The 18876-nt window shown below is 46.2% G+C and overlaps 1 long non-coding RNA gene across 3 annotated transcripts; it reads left to right on the forward strand.

Moving 5' to 3' along the window:
- Positions 1-14022: 14022 nt before the first annotated feature.
- LOC132667828 (uncharacterized) lies at positions 14023-18624 on the forward strand. Of its 3 annotated transcripts, XR_013555430.2 has the most exons (4): positions 14023-14152; positions 14304-14417; positions 17090-17229; positions 18409-18624. It is a non-coding gene; the product is annotated as an uncharacterized LOC132667828 (long non-coding RNA). The 3 variants fall into 3 exon arrangements; XR_009605389.3 differs by having other exon boundaries at positions 14023-14417; XR_009605390.3 differs by having other exon boundaries at positions 14023-14417; positions 17090-17143.
- The last annotated feature ends 252 nt before the right edge of the window (positions 18625-18876 follow it).

Genomic DNA, 18876 nt, shown 5'->3' on the forward strand with positions numbered 1-18876 from the left:
GCTCACGGACACATGAAAAGATGCTTAACATCGCTCATCGTCAGGGGAATACAAATCAAAACCACACTGAGATGCCACCTCCACCTGTCAGAGTGGCTAAAACGAACAACTCAGGAAACAACGGATGCTCGCGAGGATGTAGAGAAATGGGAACCCTCTTGCATGGCTGGTGGGAATGCAAACTGGTGCAGCCACTCTGGAAAACAGTGTGGAGGGTCCTCAACAAATTAAAAATAGACCTACCCTATGACCCAGCAATTGTTCTACTAGGTATTTATCCAAGGGATGCAGGTGTGCTGTTTCGAAGGGGCAGATGCACCCCCATGCTGATAGCAGCCCTATTGACAATAGCCTAAGGATGGAAAGAGCCCAAATGTCCATCGATGGATGAATAGATAAAGAAGATGTGGTATGTATATACACACACACACACACACACACACACACACACACACACACAATGGAATATTACTTGGCGATAAAAAAGAAGGAAATCTTGCCATTGGCAACAATGTGGATGGAACTAGAGGGTATTACGCTAACTGAAATCAGTCAGCCAGAGAAATATATCATATGATTTCACTCATATGTGGAATCTGAGAAACATAACAGATGAACATAGGGGAAGGGGAGCAAAAGTAAGATAAAAACAGAGAAGGAGGCAAACCATAAGAGACTCTTAAATGCAGAGAACAAATCGAGGGTGGCTGGAGGGGAGGTGGGTGGGGGGATGGGTGACGGGCATCGAGGAGGGCACTGGTTGGGATGAGCACTGGGTGTTGTTTGTAAGGGATGAATCACTGGGTTCTTTTCCTGAAGCCAAGACTACACTGTACGTTAATGAATTTGAATTTAAATTAAACCAACCAACCAACCAACCAACCAACAACCCGTGCCTCCCCAAAAGAAAATAAAGCTTGAGAAGCACTGTCTAAGGCAGATTTTCCCAGACTTTTATGATATCAGTATCGCCTGGAACCCTTTTAATGTACAGATTCCAGGGCCCTACGGCAGCCCTCTGAGTCAGCATGGCCAGGGAGGAGCCCGAGAATTTGTGTTTAACGAGAGGGTCGGCTGATTCTTGCCATGAAGAAAGTTGGGGCAAATTGCTTGGAGGGAATGAGCGGTTTCTGGACTGGGAGTAAATCCAGCTGGGGGCAGGGAGCAGCCCCGGGGAGGGGACAGTGCAGGTAGGGATAAAAAGTGAAGAGGTAGGAATTTGCCAAACAAGATGCTAGAAACAGTAACCCCACTGCCAGGCACCCTCAGGCAGCCTTTATAATCAGGAAGGTCTCTGGGTTCCCTAGACCAGTTGTTCCCAGATGAGCGGCGTGGGGAGAAACTTCCGCCCCACAGGAGACATTTAGCGATGTTCTGGAGATGTTTTTGGTTGTCACAAGTTGGGGGTGCTGCTGGACATCCTGCAATGCTTGGGGCAGACCCCCCCACCACAAAGAATCGTCCAGCCCCGAGTCTCCGTGTGCCAAGAGGGAGAACCCTGGTCTAGAGCAGCGGTTCTCACAGTGATCTTGGACCAGCAGCACCAACATCACCTGGGAACTTGGGCACTTGTTAGCGTGCAAATTTGGAGGTGTCCTATCAGACCCACTGAACCAGACGCTCTGGGGTTGCGGTCCAGCACTCCGTTTCAGCAAACACTTGGGGTGATTCTGTCGGGTTCCGCGGTCTGAGGACAACCGTCACGGGGGGTGTGCGATCCCCAGTGGTGTGCACATGAACGGTCTATCAAAGGGCAGGGTAGCCCTAGAACGTTCTAGCACTTGAGGATATCTTTGTCAGTGTCTGTGAACGAGGGGTCCACACAAGGAGTTTCAACTGCAGCTGTCTGGCCCCGCTTTAGACCCAGAGATGTGCAGCTTCCCCGGATGGATTCTAATATTCTTTCAGTTTGAGAAGCATCGCCCTGCACATTTCAACTCAAATGAAGGTCACACTTTCCTCTTTTTCCTTCTCTGGCTGCAAGTGCTTTTATTTTTTATTTTTTTCCCCCATTTTAAAGCGATACTTGATATTCAATTTCACCCGATTTCATGGATATAGAATGGTGCATATACATACCCTCAGGGCCCCAACTTTACCATTTTTTTGCACACAGCCCACAGCGTTCCGGAGAGGAGCCCGAGGGCCCTTGCTGCCAGCGGCTGGACATACTGGCTTTGAAGTTGGGCCAGTTCCTGCTCTTCTCTCTCCCCCCACCAGAGAAGCCCTGTTTTTAACCGTGTGCGACCTGGGCTTCTGCTCTGTTCTGCTGCAAAAGAGTTTTCTCACACTCAGAGAACGTGGTTATTTCTGCGGCCCAGCGATGAGCGCTGGGGACCTTGGAGTGCTGGCCAAGCCACGCAGAGGCCAGAAGGCACAGGAGGGGGCCACTCGCACACCCCAGTGCTGGCTGGATCGTTAGTCCTGGTGTAACCCTGTGCCCCAGCACACGGGGTAGGAAGCCCCGCCCTTGGGGCAGCCGTCAGCCCTGTTCTGACTCCTGCCACAGCCCCACATGTATGATGTGTCGATGTCACTGGGGACACTCATCTGCAGATTAGGTCATTTGGGATTTCCCTACTAGTGCTGGCAGATTTGGGCGAGTGCCTTGCCTTGCTTTTCTGTCTTTTTAAATTTTTTTTAAATGTTTACTTATTTTTGAGAGGGGGGGGAGGGGCAGGGAGAGAGGGAGACACAGAATCCGAAGCAGGCTCCAGGCTGCGAGCCATCAGCACAGAGCCCGACGCGGGGCTCGAACTCACAGACCGTGAGATCATGACTTGGGCTGAATTCGGAGGCTTAACTGACTGAGCCCCCCAGGCGCCCCCTTGCCTGTCTATTAGCAGCTGTGTACTGAGCATTTTCTACACACTGGACACTGGCACGGGTCTGTTGACATCATGTGGCCCCGTAGCCGTGCTGCAAACCATGCCTCACGCATCTCCATCCTCCTGATGAGAGACTGAAACTTGGAAGGATGAAGGCACTTGCCCAAAGCACAGTGGGGTGTCTGACCTAGACCTGCCTCGTGCTCCTCCCGCACCCCATCGTCTGCCCAACGGGGATGTGCAGCCCGGGACAGAGGACAGAATCTCTTGCCCCACCCCCTCAGGGGGTGTCAACCCTCAGGGCTAATTAATCTATTTCAGCAAACATCACTGAATACTGATTATACCAGGAATAATGAACGCTGAGTAGCAGTTGGGCATTTTATCAGGCAGAAGCTTTAGTCGGTCCGTGCTCTCCTGGTTTTAACCTTAAAATTTCAAAAATTGAAAAATGGCGTTGAAGTCCCACCGCAAAAGGGATATGTTTCCGACCCCAGCAAGGACGGTGTTGGAACATATGTACCATTTTCACAGAAGTGTCTTCCAGAACAGGGAGAAGATCCCCAGACCTATTTGCCCCCTTCAGTAAGTACGTGGCTAGACATTTACCAGCTTCCCTTGCAATTAATTGGGTGCTGTCACCACGTTACTAAATTCTTGCCAGCTGAACGTAAGAGGGGGTGATGTGTGCCGCTCCCGTAAAATGTCCCCACTGGTGACCCCGGCTTATCCTCCCTCCTCCGTGGGCAGGACCAGATGATTTGGAAAGCTTGGGTTGAAGATGGCAGAACCACAAGAGGGAAGAACTGGGGAGAGCTGCCCGCCCATCCTGAGAGCCGCTAGCGTCTTTCGGCAGAGCCAGTAGTTGTGAAAGCGAACAGTAGGCTTGGTCTGAGTCCTGGCTCTGCTCTGCTAGCTGTGAGGTCTCTGGCCAGTCATTAGCCATCATCAACTCTGTTTACTCTTCTGCAAAGGGAGACAGTCTCTCTGCCTTGTCAACGGTGACGCTGTTCCAAGGGTCAGTTGAGAAGAGCCGTTGCTCAATTCGTGTTCAGGTTTGTGTTCCCAGGGCCAGAGTGGTTGTTAGATTTGTGTTTGGAGCTGCTCAAGGTTTTAAACCTCTTTGGATTAGTTGCCCACACTTAAAAGCCAGGAGGTTTCACATATGAATTCTGGCTTTTCACTTTTCTTAAAGAGTCAGGGGATCTGGCAATACCTAGCCAATGTTCCCGCATGTCAGCGGCTGGCGGGAGCGGGGTATCAGCACTTCCTTTTGACTCCAACGGTCCCCGCTGTTTGCAACTGGTCCGCCGCGTTTGGCTTACTAGCTAGCTCTTACAGCATTTGAATTTTCAACCCTTGTATTGTACACACAGATGCTTTTAGTATTAATATAGTAGCTTAGAATTTATAAAATAATATCCATAAAAGCTAGCGATCTAGGCAGCACACGAATCGGTGAATTGAGCTCAGTAATATGCCCCAGACTGTGTTGTGACCTGGTGGTTGGACATCTCCCAGTCACAGTCAAAAGTGAGAGGAGAGTTTGATTATAGGGATGGCTAACAGGGAGGTCCCCAACTGTTTTGCATTCTTTGGCTCTGAGTCCTTGGCTTTAGGGTACTTTGTTGACCTAAGCCCTTCATATGAGCCTTAGACCCGTTGGAAAGGGTGTCATCTTACTCAGTGCTTGGGAGGTTGGGAAACCCACTTAGATGCTCGGTTCTCATCTATTTCCTCCGAGCTGGAGCCCCCTCCAGTTTCTGCCAAACCAAAGAACAAGGAGTCATCACTGACATTCCAAATGCACACTGTGACTGGGTGAGGACATACCAGTCTCCCAGTAGGGTCAGCACACAGGAGGTGCCCGTTATCTCCATGAGAACCACCACCCTACAAACACCAAGACCCCCCCCCCCCCCACCTCCCAGTGTACGTTAGAGTCGTTGTGGCTTCCCCGAAAGTGTTAATGTGACTTCTGAAGCACAAAACTCACCATCCAGGACTGGCTTTGGCAGTCCCATAGGGGAAAACAGCTTGCAAAGCAGTTAAAAGCCTGAGAGGCAAGAGAAGAACAGAATTTGAGAAATGGATCGGTGGGAACAAGTTATGTTTAATTCAGAGCCGAGCCAGAACTGCCCTGGTACTGACTGCATTACCGAAGCTAGAAGAATCAACTTGCCACTTAGAATATAGTTAGAGGCTTGATTTTGCGAAAATGAAGACCTTCCTATGCAAGCAAAGAAAATAAGATGGAAACATTGGCGTATGGGGAGTCAACTAATGGATTCCAAGCAATTTATTTCAGTGCAATTCGATTCAAGAGATCACTACTCATTTTTTATTCTACCTTGTTTGGAAATAGTATGTGTTTCATATTTTTCATTATGGTTATGAATAAAATGAGTGCCTGAGTAGGAAAATATGCAAACATTCTTTTCGTTGCAGGAAAACAGTTAGCGGTGTGTGCGTGTCATCATCAGGTCTTGTGCGCAAGGTGGAGAAGGATGTTCCGTGGAAGAAGGATGTTGTGTGATGTGACCAAGGGTCATGGTGGATGAAAGCTGACCATGAATCATCGACAGTGTGGAAGGTAAAGCAGGCGCAGCATGAAGGGATATTCAAAGCAGGCTGACGCAGCGAAACTGCAAAGTAATCCTTTTATGCTTTGTGCTGGACGGTCTGTGGAAAGAATGCTTTGCAAATGGGGCTTTTCATCGAAGAGTCCAGGATAGAGGTCAGAAGAAGGTCACAAAGGTGGTCTAAATTTGGAACAAGAAGAGGCGTGAAGATGTTTGTTGGAGTGTGGTCCCCAAAGCAGAGGCATCAGCACCCCTGGAACTGGTTAGGAATGCAAATTCACCCCCAGAGTTCCTGAATCAGGGTGGGGCCCAGCAGTCTGTGTTTTAACAAGCTCTCCAGGTCGTTCTGATGTGGAGCTAGAGTTTGAGGATGCTGAGCCACGTAGGGGGACAGAGCTCATTAGCATGGGGAGGGGAAGACTGAGCCAAGATGTGATCCATCGTTAGCCTGACCTCAGCAGCCAGCAGCTTGCTTCCTTCCATTTCTGCCCATTTCTTCTGGGGGCAGAACAGCAGACATCGGGGCAGTAAGAGGGGAGTGACAGGAGATTCCAGACCCGGCTGCTGTTTTACTCCCCCTCCGGGGAACTGTCATAACAGCACACATTGTTGGGCGTTCTGATTTAATTGGCTGATCCGTTGATTGATGCTCTCCAAGCAGAGCTAGCACGCAGCCATGGTTGGGAGCCACCAGTGTCCAGCAGAGGAGCTGATGGGAGTAAATGTGCTGGAGTCACACAGGAGGGGTGGAAGAACATGCCCTGATAGGGAAGCACCCTGTGGAGGGTCCTTTCAGGGTCACCAGCCCCAGGAGGGGGGCCCTGCTATCTCAGGTCTCTTGAAAAGCTTCCCTTACTCCAGACTCCTCCTCTTGCACCTGGTTGATCTTTTCTCAAGTGATTTTGTCCTGGGAGCGGTTCCTGCCTTGTCTTTCCATTTTTCTTCCTGCCCCAAAGAAAACATCTGTGTCTCTCCTCCCCCACTGGGCCACACGCTCGGTCAACGTCACTTCCACACCAACAGCGTTGAGCTGGAATGAGATATCGGGGTTGCCCCACTTGCTTTTGAAGGCCAGTGTTTTCTTTAGGATGTTCATCCATTCGGCTTTAGATGCGAGGGACTTATTTATCTATTTTAAACTCTGCCCTAGATTTTGGCAAAAGACAAAAAGGAGCTTCGTCTAAATTATTCATCTCTTAATTTTTCTAAGCAGCCAGTGAACAATAGATAATAAGGGGTAATGTCTGTTTGGGGGGGTAAATGTCTGTTTGGGGGAGGGTAAAATGAAACCTGAACATGTTTTGAGATAGAAGGGACTGATGTTCTCTACTGTCACAAATCAGTGCCTTCTTACTTATCATCCTGCCTCTGAAGGGATGAGGGGATGGCATGAGTGAGGCGGGGTGACCAAGTCATGGTTCCTTGTCCCATTTGCCCTAGTGTTGGGACTAAGGTTTCTTTTGTCTTTGGGGTTATCATTGCTTGATTTGTTTCCAGGACGTCCCTCTGCTGTGTCCAGGAATTCAGTGATGGCATGGTCACTTATCTTTCTGCTTCTTGGTTTCTGGATTCATGAATTCCTAATGGGGATACAATGTCAGGCCAAGGACTCTGATTCAATGCATATGCTGCATCCTGGAGGATGGCAGTGGTTTATCCTTAGAGAATTTCACCTGTGCCTCCAACAGACTGTTCCAATCCTTGATTTGGCCAGCAACTTCTTGCTAGTATCATACATTTTACCAAAAGTAGATCTGGTGATAATGAGCCCACTTCTACACCACCTTTTTTGTAAGGTGAGGTTGGTGTTCTAAGGCAATGGTATATGGGGTCTTGAACCAGTGGGACAAAGGCTTTTGTTAGCCCTTAACTAGTGGTTCCGTCTGAAACCCTATAAGCAGAAAAAGGCAACTGTGAATACTTACTTATTTCTGTGACACGTAACCACTGGCCCTTGCAGGATGGAAGGGACTCGATGTAGTTAACTTGCCCCCAGGTAGAGAGCTGGTTTCCTTGAAGGATGGTGCCATTCTGGTGGCTCAGTATTGATCCCTGCTCCTCAAAGGTAGAAATTCAGTGGCAATGTCCCAGAGAGTCCAGACAGTTAGGTCCACAGGTAGTCGTCATTGCTTCCACTGTGACCGATACATCCATGTGCTCATCATGCCATAGATGTAGCCAGTGACAGAGGTTGGTGGATGTCAACTGGCCTAACCATTTGGACTACCTGCTTATTTGTGCCCCCTTCAATGTGGATGATTTCTGGCAAGCATTAACAAATATCTTTACCCTCGGCATCCGCTCCCAAGTGTAATGTCTCTAGCTCAGATTTCTTTGTCCCCCATCTTTCAATATTTTTCCCTTCCAGGTCCATAGCTAACTAGCCAAGATATTTACATCTGCCCATAAGTTCATTTATAGTCTAATATCAGGGCACTTCTCTTGCTACTTAAAATGAATGATCAGGTGCCTTGCCCAAAGTTCTACCCAGTGGAAGGGTTTTCCATCAAGAATATCTTTCAAAAGTACCTTTGATTATTGTTACACATCCACATACCTAAGTGACTTATGCATCAGCAAAGCTCCTCTTCCTGGTTGAACAGAATCACTCCCTATGGCTGTCCGCATGAACTGAGAAAGAGGTGCGGGTGTGACAATAGTGGATGCCGTTGAGGTCTGAGCTCCTTACTGATGCAACTTGCTTGTCTCTCTGGGCCTGGTGTTGTAGGCCTAGGTATACCTAGGTAGCCACTTACATCTTACAACGGAATGTTGCTGGGCCTGCTTAGACTTATTACTCGGTAGGTCTGCAAGGCCCCAGCTCATCATTGGTAGTCTGGCCACATGGTCACTTGGTACCTATGGTTGGGCAATCTCTTTCCACCAAGACTCCACAGAACATCAGGAGTTGTTTTTCAAAAGATGTATGAGTCTCTGCTGTAGGTGGCATGCCTTCACTCCAGAACGCCAGAGGACTGCACTGGGACTTTCCCATTGGGTTTGCCCCAAACTCTACATGGTCCTTTTCCCTCCATTGACACCTTCAGCTCTCTAGGGTCTGCCAGACCATATGGCTCAAGTGGCAGGGGTGCCTGTATCACAGCCATGACCTGAGCCCTTTCTTCCTCCAGGTCCCATTCAAAACTGGCAGATCTTCATATGATCCAGATTATGGGCTGGGACAGTATCCCGATTTTTGCCATGGTAAGACGAGGAAAGAAAATACCTCTTCGAATTGATGATATATGGCGTGACGGTTAGTTTTACGTTAACTTGACTAGGCAATGATGCCCAGTTGCTCAGTCGGTCAAGCACTAGTCTAGATGTTGCTGTGAAGGTATTTTGTAGATGTGATTAACACTTTCAATCCGTTGACTTTGTTAACGTGAGTGGGCCTCATGCAATCAGTGGAAGGCTTTGGGAGCAGACTGAGGTTTTCAATCTGCCTGTCTACCCTACAGATTTCAGATTCACTAGGTCTTACAATTGCATTGATTCCTTAAAATCAATCTCCTTATAAATACATATTTTTATTGGTTCTATTTCTCTGGAGAACCCTGACTAGTACATATATCTTTATGATAAAGACTTAAAAAAAACCTGGATAAAATGGATGACTTTCTAGAAAAACAAAAATTAAAAACAATAATGACTTGATAAAATAATAAAATTAGAATATCTAAATAGTGTGAAAAGCCAAGTAATAATGGAAAACATGACTAAAACAACACAAGGATTTTGCTTTTTGAAATGCTTACATAATTTAATGGGCTGAATACTATGACAAGTTCATATAGGTAATTGCTAGCCTATTAAAGTGTTTCAGAGCATGGAGTGGGATGGAAAATTTTCCAATTTATTTTATGAAGGGAGCATAATCTTGATACTAAAATCTCCCCAAAATGGCATATCAATAATAACAATAACAGCAACAACAACTACAGGTGAATCTTACTTATGAATAGAAATATATTGAGTCATTTCAATAAGACCTCTTTAAAACATAATCATAATGAGATAAGGTTTATACATAATGGTTTCACATTAGGAGATCTAATAGTATATTTTATGACATGAAAAGGAATCACCGTATCATTATTTGTAAGAACATTAAAAACATTTTTTTTTAACATTTATTTATCTTTGAGACAGAGCATGAGTGGGGAAGGGTCAGAGAGAGAGGGAGACACAGAATCCGAAGCAGGCTCCAGGTTCCGAGCTGTCAGCACAGAGCCCGACGCGGGGCTCGAACTCACGAGCTGAAGTCAGAGCCGAAGTCCTGAGCCGAAGTCAGACGCTCAAGTGACTGAGCCACACAAGCACCCCTGTAAGAACATTTTTAAACATTCAAAAGCCATTCTTGAATTTTTCTTTAAACACTTCTTGTAAATTAGGAGTTACTATTTAATTTAATTATCAACTTGAACTCAAGGCCTGTTTGATAGTTCTCAAAGATGGCACTGTCATCACTAAGGTAATAACGGAGTTAGTACATGTCTACCTGAGCTTGAGTATGTGAACAGGACAGCATCTCTTCTTTCTCTTAAATGTTATTGCCTACTCAAGAGTCGTGATTATTGGCCCCAGAATGCCTCTCAATGGCCGTCCTTCCCTTGTTTATTGGTGGCTGTCAGTGCTACCTCTGCTGATGCATTTAGTCCATTGTGATTTACAGCTTCTGATGCAGTGAATTATGACCCTTTCCAGCTGAGAGTGTTAAAGGGGAAACATATAATTTTAAGAATTAATTGCTGTCACCTGTACAGATGCATAGCAATGAAAAAAATCTCATTGAATCCTTTGTCTCATTTACTTTATTTATTTATTTATTTAGTTTAATTTTTATAATGTTTATTTAATTTTGAGAGAGAGAGATAGACTGTGACTGGGGGAGGAGCAAAGAAAGAGGGAGACACAGAATTCGAAGCAGGCTCCAGGCTCCGAACTGACAGCAGAGAGCCCGATGCGGGGCTTGAACCCACAAACTGTGAGATCATGACCTGAGCTGAAGTCGGATGTTTAACCAACTGAGCCACCCAAGCACCACTTGTTTACTTTAGATACATCTTCTCAAAGCTTATTCTCTTAAGTCACAAGGTGGTTCTGTCACAGCAGAAGAATAGAATAGAATCTTAGCTTTCACACTTGAAAAATTATAAAGTTTATTAAATAAAAATGAACGAACTGTTACAAAGCAGATGTTACTTTAAAGAATGGAGTTTCTGGTAATTTTCCTTTGAATATAAAAAAGTAGTCCCCTCTCCAATCCAACTTTTGAGCATTTAATATGTTATTAATTAAAATCATGGTACACTAACCAGTAACATATTTTCTTCATTTGCAGAAAAATTTTCTTTCTTATTCCCCTAAAGGAACTTGGAAATGAATGAAAACAGGGCCAAGATAGAATCTTCCTAATTCACTCACTCTTCATTGGAAATCTCAGTAACTCCCAGGAGTATGTGTTTGAATATGTGTTCATGTTCATTCCATTGTTTTTTAAGTGAACTGATTACCTTTGAGGCCGAAGCAACAAGCTATGAAAATGAAGTCTTCATAAGCAGGTGGTGTACCGGGAACCAAACGTAAATCTGGAAGCTATTCTGAGATGCTTGACTTCCTCCAAGCTTTTATCTGATGACATCCTTGTTTACAAGCCGAGTTGGCCTCTTGGACTGGCCCCCTCCACTCACCAACCTGGATGCCAATTTCCCACCTCATGCACCCACTGGTCCCCCACCTGCCCCACCCACGCCCGCTAGGCTCACAAGCATCCTTGCACGCTGGGGAGTCGGAAGTCTGCTGCCAGTCTTGTGGGGATGGCTGCAGGATTGATGTACCTGGCTTGGCTTTTCCACCTCTCTGCTGTGGCTGATCCTGCTTTTTCTCTTCTTCTCTTTCTTGTCCTGCTCTCTTTGTCTTTCTCTTTCCTCCTTTCCCTTTCTCCTTCCCTCCTTCTCTTTTTCTTCTTTTCTTTTCTGTGTTTAAAAAAAGATCAGAATTCTACATATGCAGAGTCACACAGAACCAGTTCCTCCTCATTTTCCTTTCCCCAGAAACTACCACTTTCAATTCTCTTATCTGATTCTTTTGGCATTGACTTGCTTTTCTTGAAAAATGCTTACATGATTAGTTGCCATTTTATTCTATTTTATTTATTTTAAAAATGAAATTTATGGTCAACTTGGTTTCCACACAACACCCAGTGCTCATCCCACCAGGTGCCTTCCTCAATGCCCCTCCCCCACCCCCCATCAACCCTCAGTTTGTTCTCAGTTTTTAAGAGTCTCTTATGCTTTGGCTCCCTCCCTCTCTAACCTTTTTTTTTTCCTTCCCCTCCCCCATGGTCTTCTGTTAAGTTTCTCAGGATCCACCCAAGACTGAAAACATATGGTATCTGTCTTTCTCTGTAAGTTGTCATTTTATTTTAGTGTTAGGCATTATTTATTGACTTTCTGCTCTGGAGAACGCACACTCCCCCAGTCCAAGCCCACCACACATGCACGTATCCTCAGGCTCTGGTTCTTGCATTTGCTTCCTATTCTATGTCCTTGCTGCCAACGAAGCCCACGCTCTCCCCCACTTGTATCAATCTTTCACTCACCTCAAACATATCAGTAGTTTGTTCATCCTCTTCGTCTTCAGCAGAGTTGGGAGACTTCTGAGCCTTTCCAACCGAGGCCAGTGTCCTCCACTTCAGCCACAAAGGTGTCATTTTCGTCTTGCTCTTTGTAGTCTTTTGGAGATCACCCTGTCTCTTTTTTGTTTGGGATCCGTGGTTTCATACAACCTAGCTCTTTCTTCTGCTTTGTCACTTTCATCCTTATTTGATGGAGAACATCTTCCTGTTCCTTCCTAAGAATAAGTAGTAAGAGGTACATTCTCAGAGAACTGGCTTGTCTGAAGACCTCTGTTCTACCCTCCAACTTGATTACTACTCTGGCTGGCTACCAAATTCTAGGTGAGAAATTATTTTCCATTAAAATTGTGCAGGAATTGCTTCAGCTTACAATACTGCTTGTGGCAAGTTTGATGACATTTTGGTTTTTTGATCCTTCATGTGATGCCTATTTTTTGTGTTCTTACTGAAAGGTTATAGGAATTTTCTTTGTCTCTAGAGATGTAATTTTATGCTGATGTGCCTTTAGGTGAATCTATTTTCACCACGGTGTTGGGCATTTCATGGTCCTTTTATTTTGTAAACACGTGTCCATGTTTCAAAAAAATTTTCCTGAATTATCTTGTTGATGATTTCCTCTCCTCTTCTCTGTTCTGTCTTTTCTGTAACATTTATTATGTGGATGTTGGATCTTGCACCTCCACTCTTCCCCTTCCCTTCCCTTCCCATCCCTTCCCTTCCCTTCCCTTCCCTCCCTTCCTTTCTCTCTTTTTCTCTTGGGAGGTGTAGTCAATTTTCTTTTTCATACTCTATTGGATGGAATGAGTTCGGCTGCTGGAGGAAGAGAGGTAGCACACACAGTTGTTTCCTTCCCATACAAGAGCCCAGGAGAAATGGTCCTGGGCTATTGCCATAGCTCTGAGGTGTCAGGCTCCTGGCTCCTGGTTCCTTCTACCCCACAGCTCTGTCCCTAAAGTGTTGCTGTCTTTGCCAGGTCCAGATTGTCCCACCATATTCCACCACAAGTGTCTGTACTCTGGCTCTTGGGGAGGATGCGATGAGGAAAGAGAAGACACAGGTTGTGTGTTTCGTATGTCATTTGTGTTTACAGACTCTTGGCCACAACTACAGGGGCTGGGAAGTATGGTGTTTGTTCTTGGGTCATGCACTCAAGAACTGCGGGTAATATTTCTGAAGAAGAAAGAGAAAACAGATATGAAGTGGCATCTAAGGGTCCCTGTCACAGTCCTTACTGCCAGAAGCCTGAACATCCATGTGCTTCCTTTTGCCTCAACCCAGAGAGCATTTGCACCTCCTTAGGAAAGGGAACTCTTGTCTCCTGTCCACTTACTGCATCCATCTTGAAGTTCCTGCTTGTCCTGCCATTGAATGCCCTTGTCCATGGGACTCATGGCAGGTTCATCCCTGCATATCATCCTTCATGGGCACCTGTATAGTGGACACCGCACACCTCACACTTTTCCAGGACTAATGGCTTTCAAGCCCAATTCCTTCAGGTTTGAAGAATCAAGGATTTGAAACTGGTTTTAGTTTCGCATTTGAATGGTCACAGGTTGTTCAGGTGAGTGTGTGTCTCTTTGGCAACGTAATTCACTCAAAGACTTGCAAGTCCATTTGTATTGCCCAGTTTCACACATAAGACGACACCAGGGATCTCTTCCTGACGGCATCCAGGTTAGCATTTCCGCTCATCCTCCCTGTTGCCCTGGAGGGCATCTGAACACAATGGGCGTGGTTGGAAGGCAGCGGGCTTCTGATTTTGCCTGCTGGGCTGACTGCCCTGCTCTGCCCAAGGACGCTCAGGGAAAGGTAGTTGAAAGAGGGTTGGGACCACAGTTTTTTCTCCCACCGAGGCTGTCCTTTCTGTAGAGCCACCTAGTATTACTATTGGGTCACAGACGCATTGGCCACAGTATTATTGGGTCACAGAAGCATTTAGTGTTTTTGACTCTGCAATGCTGAGATTGCAGGGCTGCAGAGAGGGAGCTATTTCCCTCCCATCTCTGGTTCTTGTGTCTTGTGGGGCTTTGCTGAAAGGGGAGTGAGCAGACGTGTCTCAGGGTCATACCCTGGTGACAGGGAGGCACTGGGAAGATGGGTCGGTGGGTGCTTCAGTGGGGGCTTACTTTGAAACTGTGTTCTCATTTAGGGGCAGGGCCGAATGAGGGGCTTTGGGAGGAGTCATTAGAGATTAAGTGTCATTTAAGCCCTCCCTGTGGCTTCACTGGCACTTCCTCTCTGGGTTGCAACAAGGGCATGGGAAGACTCCTCAGAGAAGAAGCTGAATCTGAAGCCCAGGATCGGCTTTGATTGTAACGGGGCTCAGGCCAAGAGAAGCCGGGTGCAGATCTGTTTTTGTCCTTGAAGGTGAGTGAAGCTTAGCAGTAAAATTAGCTCCTTTCCATATCTCTGAATCTTCCCCCCATTGCTAATGCCTGTTGTAACTGGAGCAAGCCAGTGTGGGTCAGGCTGATTCATGATTTTATGGCGAATGAGCTGGAACAGATATGGCCCTGCTGGCAGGAATTCAAAGCTCATATACTCTCCTTAGACCTCTGACTTGAGTAATGAAAATTCAGCTGCTCAATCCAATTGGGACCCAGGTAAACAAGAGAGAGAAGGGTGAATAGGAAAAGGTAAATTAAATCATGAAGCAAATGTCAAGTAGAGGTCAAAGGAGAAGTCAGGCCCGAGGTGGGGATGATCTTTGATTCACAATCCCTATTTCTTGCTATCTTTCTGATGGGATCACATTAAATTTGGTAAGTGGAGGTAATTGGTAAAATTGTTGAAATCAGTTGCAGGAAACTGCCCCCCCCCCCCCCCCCCCGCGACGTGCTAACAGAGGGACTGTGTCTCTTCCCTGTGGACTCACTGTGTGTGTCCTACCCAGCTGGTCTCTTGTGTTCACAACCCCATGTACTGACTGTGATTCCCCTTCCATCTTGTGTGGACAACCACGATTCTGCTCATTTCTGCTCAGGGACCAGGCCCCGGCACCAATAACACAACTGTGTGCATCCTCAGCCCCGAGAGATGTAGGGACACAGGATTTTCACTGCTTACCCCCAGCTTCAGCCCTGGGCTGCAAATGGGTTGGCGGGCTGCAGTGTGGTTGTGGCTGGGTCTCTATTCTTGTGCAGACTGGCTTTCCTTTCAGAACAGAACTGTCTCCCAACCCAGAAATACTTTGGTCTGCTCGGGGTGGAAAGCCTGTCAGCCAGGAAGAGAATATATGGGAAAAGGGTTGAAACCCACAGCCCACTAGTGGCACGCACTGTCTCCTTGCTACAGAGACACAGATTCCATGACCCTGAGCCATTTCACTGCTTACCCCTGGCCTCAAGAGTGACGTGTTTGAGGAAACCATAAACAGAAATATCGGTCGTGCCGTGGAGTTAAAGCAAAACAGAGACAGCTTAAGCAGGGTTCTCCCAAGGCAGGAGAGCACTGATTGTCCATTCTGTGAAGTCTGAGTCATGGTCGCTGCCCTCATGGGACTGGCAGTCTGTGGGAGTGATGTTGTGGGCACATAGAGCAACCAAGAGCCGATGTAAAGCTGTGCTGGCTGGGTGTCCACTGAAAAAGAAACAAGAGAGCAATCCCGGAAGGCGGTGCCAGGTGGGGATACAGAACGCCCACTCGAGGGCCAGTGTGCTGGGGTCTGATCCCAGCTTGGCTACTTATTAGTAGTGATCTTGGGCGTGATAACTGTCCTGTTTGTGCCTCAGTTTCCTCAACTGTGAACGGAGGGGACTAACAGTACTGACAATGAGGATTAAATTCGTTCTACTGCAAGGCACTTAGAAGAACACCCAACTCGCAGTAGGGGCTCTGGCATTACTGGCTAAGCTGACGGTTCCCTTTTCCTGATCAGTAGGGCCTGCGGGGATTCATGGGAATGAGCAATCCCATCTGGTTGGGCTGAGCAGGGAAGGCTTCATGGAGGAGGTGGGATCTTAGCTGGAACTTGGAAGGTGGTAAGATTTTGTTTGGTGGAGAAAAGAAGGGAGGGTGTTCCTGGCAGTTAAAACAGCAAGAACAAAGGCAAGGAGGCTTATTTGGGGGGGGTGTAAGTGTTGGGGTGGCAGCACTCAGTACTGTTTGGTCACCCACCTCTTATGGTTCATCCCTCTTGGGTGAAAAGCCGGTCTGGATGGGTCTCGAAGACGAATCACAAAAGGCTGCAGCAGCTGTCATGCCAAACCCTGCAGACTCATGGGAGTGTGAGCTGGGTTCATCTGTCAGAAAGAAGCAGCCAGTTCTGGCTGGAGCAGAGGGTTTATTTTGGAGAGAAGTGAGGGACACTGAGTGCAAGACTAAAGCAAGGAATGGTTGGAGGAGAGGATGGGGGTTTTGTCAGAATGCCACCATGGGGTAGGGTGACAGCTGAGTGCCAGTTGGATTTGGATCAACATAAGGATATTTTGAGGGCATCATGAAAAGCCTTTGAAGGCTCAATAGTCTCTCTCACCAGGACATTTTCCTTCCATCTGCCCTCACTCCTTTGAGCTCTCTCCCTTTGCTGGGCTATCATCACGTAAGTCATCTCAATCCCTTTGTATCCCGAGACCCCTACCATTGATTTGAGATAGCCCCTGTCTCTCCTACTTCACTAATGTCTCATCTGTAGTAGAAACAAACATTCTCGCCCATACATATGGCCCCCACACAATGGCCTCTGTCTCTCATTGTTCTTGGCCACCTTCACCAGCTTAGACCCACGTTCCCTCTTGGTAACGGAATGGCTCCTTTCCAGTGACAAGAAAAAAGCTGAGAGCCCCGAGGAAGTGGGCCATTCAGCGTTTGCCCAGTGTTCAGGGAGGCTGTAGGTGCTAAGTGGTCAGGAGTATTGGCCTGGCCAATCCAGGACTGGCCCTGGATTGTACCCTGGAGAATAAGAGATCTTAAAAATTTGATCCCAGAACTTGGTTTTTGGTTGAAAGTACAAAATCCAACATGAAACCCTGTGGTGGTTGCTCTAGCCCTTGGTTGGTCACAGATATCTGGGAGTCACAGAGGTTTCCTGTAAATTTCAGAGAGAAGACAGACAACTTATTAAGATGTCCTGGAGAGATTTGAACCTATGGGAGGTGAGAACCTGGTCTGATGAGAATGTTCTCTCAGTGGCAGCAAATACAGACATTCTGGAGGGCTGAGGCCACATTTTGGATCATGAGTAAGCAGTCATATTTGTGCCCTACTGGCCTCTGCGGGTGACAGTTTCCTGTTGAAGCAAGTGGGGCTGTCCCTTAGGTAGATGAATGTATTTGGATGAAATGTGATTTTTCACAAACTTTAAGTACAAGAAATTAAAGACTGACCAGGCCAGTTTGCATTGGCTTAGATAAGCCGACTGGACTCCTTGCCAATGACTGAACCCTGAGAGCATCACACACTCAGGGGGTGATGGTCTGGGGCATTTCTGACGTGGGACCTTAGGAGTCAGTTGTGTAAGGCAAGCGGGAGCCTTTATTAGTCTTGATTTTTCTTGGGATTAAAAACAAATTAAGCAGTGGATTTTGAGTAGATGGTCTCTAATGCCCTGACTAATTTGTCTTGAAGGGATAGAAACTATCCAACAGAAATGGAAATTGACAAAAAGCCTGCATTGAATCCATCAGTTAATCAACAGGGATATATTGACAAGGTGATTAACTCTACTAGAAGATCATGGCTCTAGACAATTCTATTTAAAACCCAAGTCAGGGTGGTAGAAAAAGGATGTTTTTCTATCTGGCCTAGCATGTGCACCTTTCATGGATTGGTGAAAAAGGAAGGTGTCTGGGGAGAGGGGAATTTGGGTTGTTTATTTTTTCCTTGAAAAACTGAGTGCTCTGTTCAGGACACACATCTGAGCACTTTGGAGCACATACACTCCAGACGGCCATGCACACGCATGGACCCACACTCATAGAAGCACACGTTTATATTCTGCACTTAAGAAATTTTACATAGAGGCTTCTTTGATCTTTCAAAGGAATATATAACATCAATTTAAAACAATACAGTTTGGGACACAAAAGCGATCTGTCTTGGGGAGACTGGCAAAGGCAAGAAGAAAATCGGTACTAAGACCATCTATTAACATCTAGCGGAGCTCATGTTTGATACTCATTCAAGTTAATCACCACTGCTCCTCTCCAAACCCCGCCCCACGGTCCTATTGGATTATATAATAGACCTCAATAACTCTAAATGAGCTATTATACTCTGCCATATAATTATATATTTAGGACACATGTATGGTTAAAAAAAGCAATCCACAGAAAAACACTGAAACAAATTGCAGAGCAATTTCAGCGACTGATTATATTTAAGCTGTAGTGTGTCAGCTGTTCTCAAATTTTTTTTTCAGAGTTCCCAAATCCATTAGACAATATTCCAGAGCTATCATCAGTCTTTACTTCTGCGTCAAAGTCATTCTACAAACGTGAAAAGCCTGCTTCTCTGATCTTTTCTTTTTGAGACTCCTAAAATGCAAAAAGTTGCTCCTCATTTATTTTTTCTTGGACAAGTCTTTTAGCTGCTTGTCCTACTCAAATAATAATGATAACAACAACAATAATAACAATAAAAGCATTTGTCATTTACTGAGCTCTTACTTTTTGCCAATATCATTGTGTGTATTTTGTATCACCTCATCTGATGAGATGACAATGTGCCATGAGTTGGGCAAAGATGCTCAGGTATTAAGTATCTTCTTTAAGAACACGGGGCTTATTTAAGAGCAGCAAAGCCATGGTTAGAACCGGGTTGGTTAGTCCGTCCTCGCTATTTCTAGTACTCACGATAGCTAGTATGTTTTCATTTTGTAAGGTATTTT

The sequence above is a fragment of the Panthera onca genome, chromosome B2 (genome assembly GCF_046562875.1).
Source record: "Panthera onca isolate mPanOnc1 chromosome B2, mPanOnc1 haplotype 2, whole genome shotgun sequence".
Lineage (NCBI taxonomy): Eukaryota > Metazoa > Chordata > Mammalia > Carnivora > Felidae > Panthera > Panthera onca.